Here is a 7,543-nt window from a genome sequence, read left to right as displayed (position 1 = left end):
GATATTCCACCGCAAGGGAGAGAGACAGGATTAAGGCTTACTGTGAAAAACTTGGCTTCTATTATACTATTTTAGATGCGGGTTTTTGCGTTTTTGATTGCGTTTTAATAGGGTACGTCAACAGAATGTACACTAAGAAGGGATTTTTCGATATTCCCCCGTGGGGGAGAGGGACAGAATTAAGGCTTACCGTGAAGAACTTGGCTTCTATTATATTATCTTAGATGCGGGTTTTTGCGTATTTGATTGCGTTTTAATAGGGTACGTCAACAGAATGTACACTAAGAAGAAATTTTTCGAAAAATTCCCCCCCACGGGGGAAGTGTTATACATTTATAATACAAGTCGACCCCCCTATAACACGTTGGTTTTTCCGTTTTATATGAATTTCATGTTGTACGAGTCACTTAGATTTTACAAATATGCATGCCAAACTGTGAACAGCTCACGTATTTGTAACATCTAAGTTACTCGTACAACATGGAATTCATATAAAACGGAAAAATCAACGTGTTATAGGGGGGTCGACTGTAAATACATTTTGATCCACAACAACGCGTGGCAGGGTCTGCTAGTACTATATAAAGAGACAACGTATTTTTCGTTTGTGACCACTAACCGTCAAAACTACTGAATCAATCGTTACCAAATTTTAACTGCAGCATCTTTATGATCCCCGGAATGTTTACCACTAATCAAACCTACATATTTTTTATCAGTTAAATAAAACTGGAACGGATTTTTTCTGTCTATTACTCTCTCTCATCACTAGATGGCGACACATGAATTGTACAAAATATTCGAAATTTTACAACTGTTTCCATAATGCCGACAACTGCGAGAGCACGAATAGGAAGAAAAACTTCTAGAGCTATTATTGTTCATAATTGTAGACAACGTGAATCTACAGCAGAGCGGTCTGAAAGACTGGAAGAGCAACGAATTCGTTCGGCTGAGAATCGAATGCGCATAGCGAAGAATGTTTTACGTTTCAAATTGGCTTTTCATTATCATCCTGAAAATGACTACTTGGATATGAAAGAGGTTCAAATAGGTAAAATGATCAAAACACGTGATCATTGTTTTGCCAAAAAATGGTATGATGAAACACCTGGACTTTGCTGTGCTGCAGGTAAAATCGTTCTTAAACAACTTGAAGAACCTCCTGATTACATTAAAAATTTGATTATAGGGACAGATCCTCTTTCTATATATTTCTTAGACAATTTTAGACAGTACAACACTCTATTTCAAATGACATCATTTGGAGCCAAAGTAATAAGAGAAAAGAATTTCATGCCTAATTTTAAAATCCAGGGTCAAGTTTATCATTTGATTATCAGTTTCTTACTTCCTGATCCATAAGACACGCCTAAATTTTTACAGATTTGCTTCATGTCTGAATCTGACCAGATATTAGCCCGATCGAATATAAACCCAACTTTGAAAACGGAACTCATTGAAAGATTGCAGAAAATCTTGCAAGATAATAATAATCTTATTCGAATATTCAAATATAATCTTGAGTCAAGACCTTTTCATGAATTGCACAATTTAAAATTAATCATCAGTGCTGACAAAATTCCAGTAGGTGAACGCAGAGGCCGACATAATGCACCTACAGTTAATGAAGTAGCTGTATTATTAGTTGACGAAGACAAAGGTCCAAGGGACATTGTGTTACATGGTCGCGATGGTCGATTACAACGGGTTTCTGAGCTTCATCGATCGTACGATCCACTGCATTATCCTCTGATGTTTACTAGAGGAAAAGATGGATATCATATCAATATTAAATAGCATAATAACCAATTAAAAACTGTTTCTTGCATGCAATTCTATGCCTACCGCTTCATGGTCAGACAAAATAACCTTAACCATCTGCATCTTTATAGACAATTATTTAATCAATACTGTGTTGATATGATGGCCAAAATAATTTCTGAAAAGTTGAATTTTATACGCGTTAATCAAAAAAAGTTGCGCGCCGAACAATACGTACATCTGCAAGATGCAGATAATGCCGACGGTAATGTGACAGCTGCGAATTTAGGTCAACGAGTTATTCTTCCTGCAACATTCACAGGCTCACCACGTTATATGCACGAAAAAACTCAAGATGCTCTTACATATGTTCGTATAAAAGGTCGTCCTGATTTGTTTATTACATTCACCTGTAACCCCTCTTGGCCTGAGATAAAATGTGAATTAACAGGGAATCAGAAGTCATTCGATCGACATGACATAATTTCCAGAGTTTTTCATCTCAAACTCAAAAAATTGATGGATCTCTTGATAAAACATGCAATCTTTGGTAAAGTTGCATGTTACATGTACAGTGTGGAGTGGCAGAAACGAGGTTTGCCACACTGTCACATTCTCTTATGGTTAGTAGTAAAAATTCAACCAGATGAGATTGATACAATTATTTCTGCTGAATTGCCAAACAAAAATTTTGATCCTTTGCTTTTTGACATCGTGTGCAAAAATATGATTCATGGCCCTTGCGGAGAGTTCAATATGGCGTCACCCTGCATGAACAATGGTAGGTGTACAAAAAATATCCACACAGTTTCGTAAAAGAAACACAAACTGGGAATGATAGTTATCCAACTTATCGTCGTAGCTCTCTTGAGGAGGGGGGATACACCACTTCTTTGAATATTCATGGTAAAACAGTACAATAAGATAATCGTTGGGTTGTACCATATTGCCCTACATTATCAAGATGTTTTGGTGCACACATAAATGTCGAATACTGCCATTCGATTCAAGCAATCAAGTATATCTGCAAATATGTGAATAAAGGCTCTGATCAAGCCACTTTTTCTGTTCAAAATGAGAATGATGAAATAAGCAGCTATATCAACGGTCGTTACATATCTTCAGAAGCATTTTGGCGATTCCTTGATTTTTCTATTCATGAACGATTTCCATCTGTGATCAATTTAGCTGTACACCTTGAAAATAATCAAAGAGTTTACTTCACTGAGGATAATATTCACCAAGTCATCGATAATCCACGGAAAACAACACTGACCGCTTTTTTTTAATCTATGTTCATCAGACTATTTTGCTAGAACACTTTTATATCACGAAGTTCCAGGGTATTATACTTGGTCGAATAATAAATTTTTTCGAAGAAAACGAGGACTAGATGTTGAAGGCTATCCTGGAATCAAAAGAGATACAGCACTTGGTAGAGTTTACACTATTCATCCTAATCAAGGCGAATGTTTTCATCTGAGGATGTTATTACATCACGTTCGAGGTCCAACTTCATTCGACAGTTTAAAGACCGTCAATGGTATCGTTCATCCTATTTCCAAAGCCGCATGTAATGCACTGGGCCTGTTAGAGAATGATAATTATTGGATAAACACTCTCTTTGATGCCTCCATATCAAAAAGTGCTTCGAAGATGAGAGATTTACTTGCTATTATTTTAGTTTTCTGTCAACCATCTGAACCTTTAATTCTATGGGAAACATTTCGAAAGGATTTCTGCCAAGATATTCTTCATCGAAAACAAAATCGATTAAACAACTATGAATTAACGTTCTCTGAAGAAATTTTTAATCAAGGTTTGATTGAAATAGAGGATAAGGTGGTCTGTCTTTCCGAAAAATATTTACATGATTTTGGTTTGGCTTCTCCTATCAGAGATAATCAAAATTATAACGATTCTTACAACTCTCTTTTCAGTCGTCCTTATAACATACACGAATCACATAATTTTGTGGCAGTTAATCTACCAAAATTAGTCTATGATCAGAGATACGCATTCAATGTTATTATTGATAGTGTAATCAATAATCGAGGCAAAGTATTTTTTGTGGATGCTCCCGGTGAAACTGGGAAAACCTTTTTGATTAATTTACTGTTGGCTAAAGTGAGATCGGCCGGAGGTACAGCACTGGCTGTAGCATCCTCAGGAATCGCAGCAAAGCTTCTCAATGGAGGTAGGACTGCTCACTCGACGTTCAAATTACCATTGAATGTATTTTGTGATGGAGAGTCCGTTTGTCCGATCCGTAAAAACGGTCCACTTGAAAAACTTCTCTAAGGAACATTATTTATAGTCTGGGATGAGTGTACGATGAGTCATAGGGCTCATATTGAAGCTGTTGATTGATCTTTACAAGATCTTAGATCGAACCTGTCGTGACACGAATCGGCGATGATGTTATACCGTATTATGCGAGTCACTTTTAGCCTGTTTATACGAATACAATCGCAAATTTTTTCGCCGTTGTATACGAATTCGTATTATATTAACACGTTTTATAGGGGTTCTACTTATTAACTTAGTATCAATAATATTACAGTATCATTTTAATTAATTTCTTTACATTTAAATTTATATTACTGGGTATTTATTTACATATAATTAAGAAAGAGTTTAAAAAATATTAAACTCCAAGAAAACGAACTTCTGATTGTAATTCCTTAAAATTTGTTTTTCATATGATAGATATAAACCGTGAACAGCGATTTTCATTGGCAACCGCANGTTTTTATATTTTTCAATATATATATTTCGTTTGTAAAAAATAAAGAAATCATTTTTAACGATACAATAGCTACGATTATTATTTTAAAAGTTTATGTTATAAAAATTTGAAAAAAATGTTTTGCACGTAATCAGCAATCTTGAATATTAAATAGCCGATTTTTCTCAGAAGTTTATCATTTACATTTTGCCTACGACCTTGAAATTATTGAATAGACCATTATTTTAAGAATTAAATCTGTCGCTTCAGGTAAACTTTCAAGGTTGATTTGTTCTAATTATTTTCTATTGAAAACTTCGTTTTTCAATGACTATCGTTTCTATTGATACCGATAAATATGAAAAACAAACTGTGTAGTTGATAGAGACAATTGAGATTTTGAAACCATTGCGAAGTAGGACTTGGTGGTCTTAAATGATCCGGAGTCAGGTTTGACTTTGTATACTGTAGAAGATGCTGTTATATTGATTTGACATCTATCCATGACGTAGAGGTTACAAATTGAAAGTTAGTTAATGAAACTATTGGTGAGCATGAACTGATTATGTTTGAGTATAAGGTAGGTAGCGTACTGATTTTCTAAGAAAGGTATCGGTACAGTACATTTTCCATTTTAATAGTGGTAATTGGCAGAAGTTCAAAAATAAACTGGTAAAAATTTATCACTCAAAAATATAGAAATACTGGACGACAAGTTGCATCCATATACAGTATAGTGTCTGGAATGCTATAAGCCGCGCCATTCCTACCGTGTTTCCCCGAAAATAAGACAGTGTCTTATATTAATTTTTGCTCTGAAAAATGCGCTAGGTCTTATTTTCTGCGAATGTCTTATTTTCGGGGAAACACGGTATGATAGATGCTAGGTCTTATTTTCTGCGAATGTCTTATTTTCGGGGAAACACGGTAGAAAAGAAACAAGGCACATAGCTCTTGCGTAGCAGTGTGATGAGTTGTTTATCCTAAGAGGCACATGAATAAGAGTAGAAGGGTGTTTCATAGGTGCAATAAGAAAGTATATAATAGAATGATTAATTAATAAGTTGAAGATAATTGACAAAGAAATGTTTATGCAAAGACTAAAGAAAACCCCTGGGAAATGCTCTATAAGATTTTAACTGAAATGCTCAAAACTACTCGGGTGTTGGTTAATATGAATTGTGGTAATAATAAGAAATTGAATTAAACTTCGGTAGTGAATTAATTATTGTACTCCCTGTTTCCCAATAAGAGTGAACATGAGGACGATCTAACACTAGGGCCTCAAAAAGTAGAAATGCCCCTGAGGCCAATAACGTTACCTACGAGGTCATCAAAAAAGGTTATGGTGTATTAAGTCCTCATATGAGGAAACTGTATCAGGCGTGTTTACTGTATGTTGTTTTTTCCTAACTTTTGGAAACAGGAAAACAGTTAAAATATATAAACGTAATAATAAACATAAGACAAACCAAAAATCATATAGGCCGATATGTTCAGTAACGTTGCTGGGAAAGATATTCGAGCGTATAGCGTAATAAAAAAGCAGAGTAGAGTCTATATCAAATAGACTCTAGTCTGCTTATAAAAATGAGTATCAGTATGGTTTTAAGAGAACACAAGATTCATTTAAATGACTACAGCCTTGGTTTCTGTATGTTAAAGCATAGTATAAAAAATATACCTTCTAAAAATTACCATACAGGTAATATAGAAAGAGCTTTAAAAATAGTCCCGTTGCCATTAACTATAGCAGTACGTCTATGAAACTTTACAAAATATATGTGAGCCAATATAAAATTAGATAGTGGTATTATAATGCTTGTATAAAAAAATCACATGGTTTTAAGTTATAATGGAGTGGCGATCGACGGCACAAGTAGAATTGCTAAGACAAAGAGAGTTCAGGTGTCATATAAAGTTAATTAATGGCATGTGTCAAGTTCGATTAAACAGGTATATTAATAGGACAACCTATTGGTTTGTCCCCTAAATTACTAAAAGGATGAAGGCGCAATGGGTACGACTTAATTACTACACTTACCAAATATTGGATGGACATTAGATTTTAAGACTGATCTATGTGAGTGTTGCGAAGTCAATACTCTAACACTTCATGTTAGATTGTATAATTTTTTATAATGAAATAGATAAGTTAAAGCATATTTTAAGTATAGACCCTTCTTGCATGTCGTGAGGTTTGTACATAGTGCGCACTAAGAAGGTATACATTGGTGCATATAAGGTTTTAAATAATATATTAAGACATATGATGTTTCTAAGCGTTTGTGTTTAGCCTGCTTTTTTATACATAATATAACGTAAGGTCTCAGTTTTTTATTCAGTTAACTTAGTTATAAGTTTAATGGTGTTTTACTACACCTTATAGTATAGTATTTTAAAGTTTATTTATATACAAATATAGTTATATAAGAGTTTTATATACAATTATATATATGCATATTTTATGGTTTTACTTAGATTTCAGGATGGATGTCTTGGCGCACTGGATTTTATGGTACGTAGGTTTATATATACACGGTTTTAAACTCAGTATAAGTGTGTATATACAAAGTTTTAATAATATACATAAGTTTTAATTGTATATAGATTAGCATGAGTTTTATTACAGGTTTTTATAGGTTTTTGTGGTTACTCCTCCTGCTCGAAGAAGGCACTTGCTTTTGCAGCAATAGTGACCATAAATGTTCTGCTGACATTTTAATTTTACATATAGAATGCATAGCACAACAATTTACTGGTGTAAACTTTACGGGTATGGTGCATAAACTCTTGTACTGTAAAGAATTGTGTTGCACTGAAGTGGCTAAAACTTGCAATTTCGGTCACATGTATAGCAAGAGGTCGTAGTGGGACCACCTTAAATGGGTTGTATGTGGTATATTATAAACATTTTGTTATTTATTTATTTTCTAGTTTAATATTTTGTTATTTTCATTGTTTGCAGTAAATATAAAACTTTAATAGGTGTTGATAGGTTAGAATCTAAGATTGCTGTTTAAGACGTCAAGTATTTTTTACACAAAAACT

General features: G+C 34.0%; 1 pseudogene; it reads left to right on the top strand.

Annotated features, from left to right (window-relative positions):
• The first annotated feature begins 1,395 nt into the window (after positions 1-1,395).
• Positions 1,396-4,065, top strand: LOC111642087 (annotated as a pseudogene).
• The last annotated feature ends 3,478 nt before the right edge of the window (positions 4,066-7,543 follow it).

This window comes from Centruroides sculpturatus, unplaced genomic scaffold, assembly GCF_000671375.1.
Source record: "Centruroides sculpturatus isolate CEXI.00-Female unplaced genomic scaffold, Cexi_2.0 scaffold1498, whole genome shotgun sequence".
NCBI lineage: Eukaryota > Metazoa > Arthropoda > Arachnida > Scorpiones > Buthidae > Centruroides > Centruroides sculpturatus.
The sequence above is the reverse complement of the archived record's forward strand: the minus strand, read 5'-3'. Positions and strand labels throughout refer to the sequence as shown.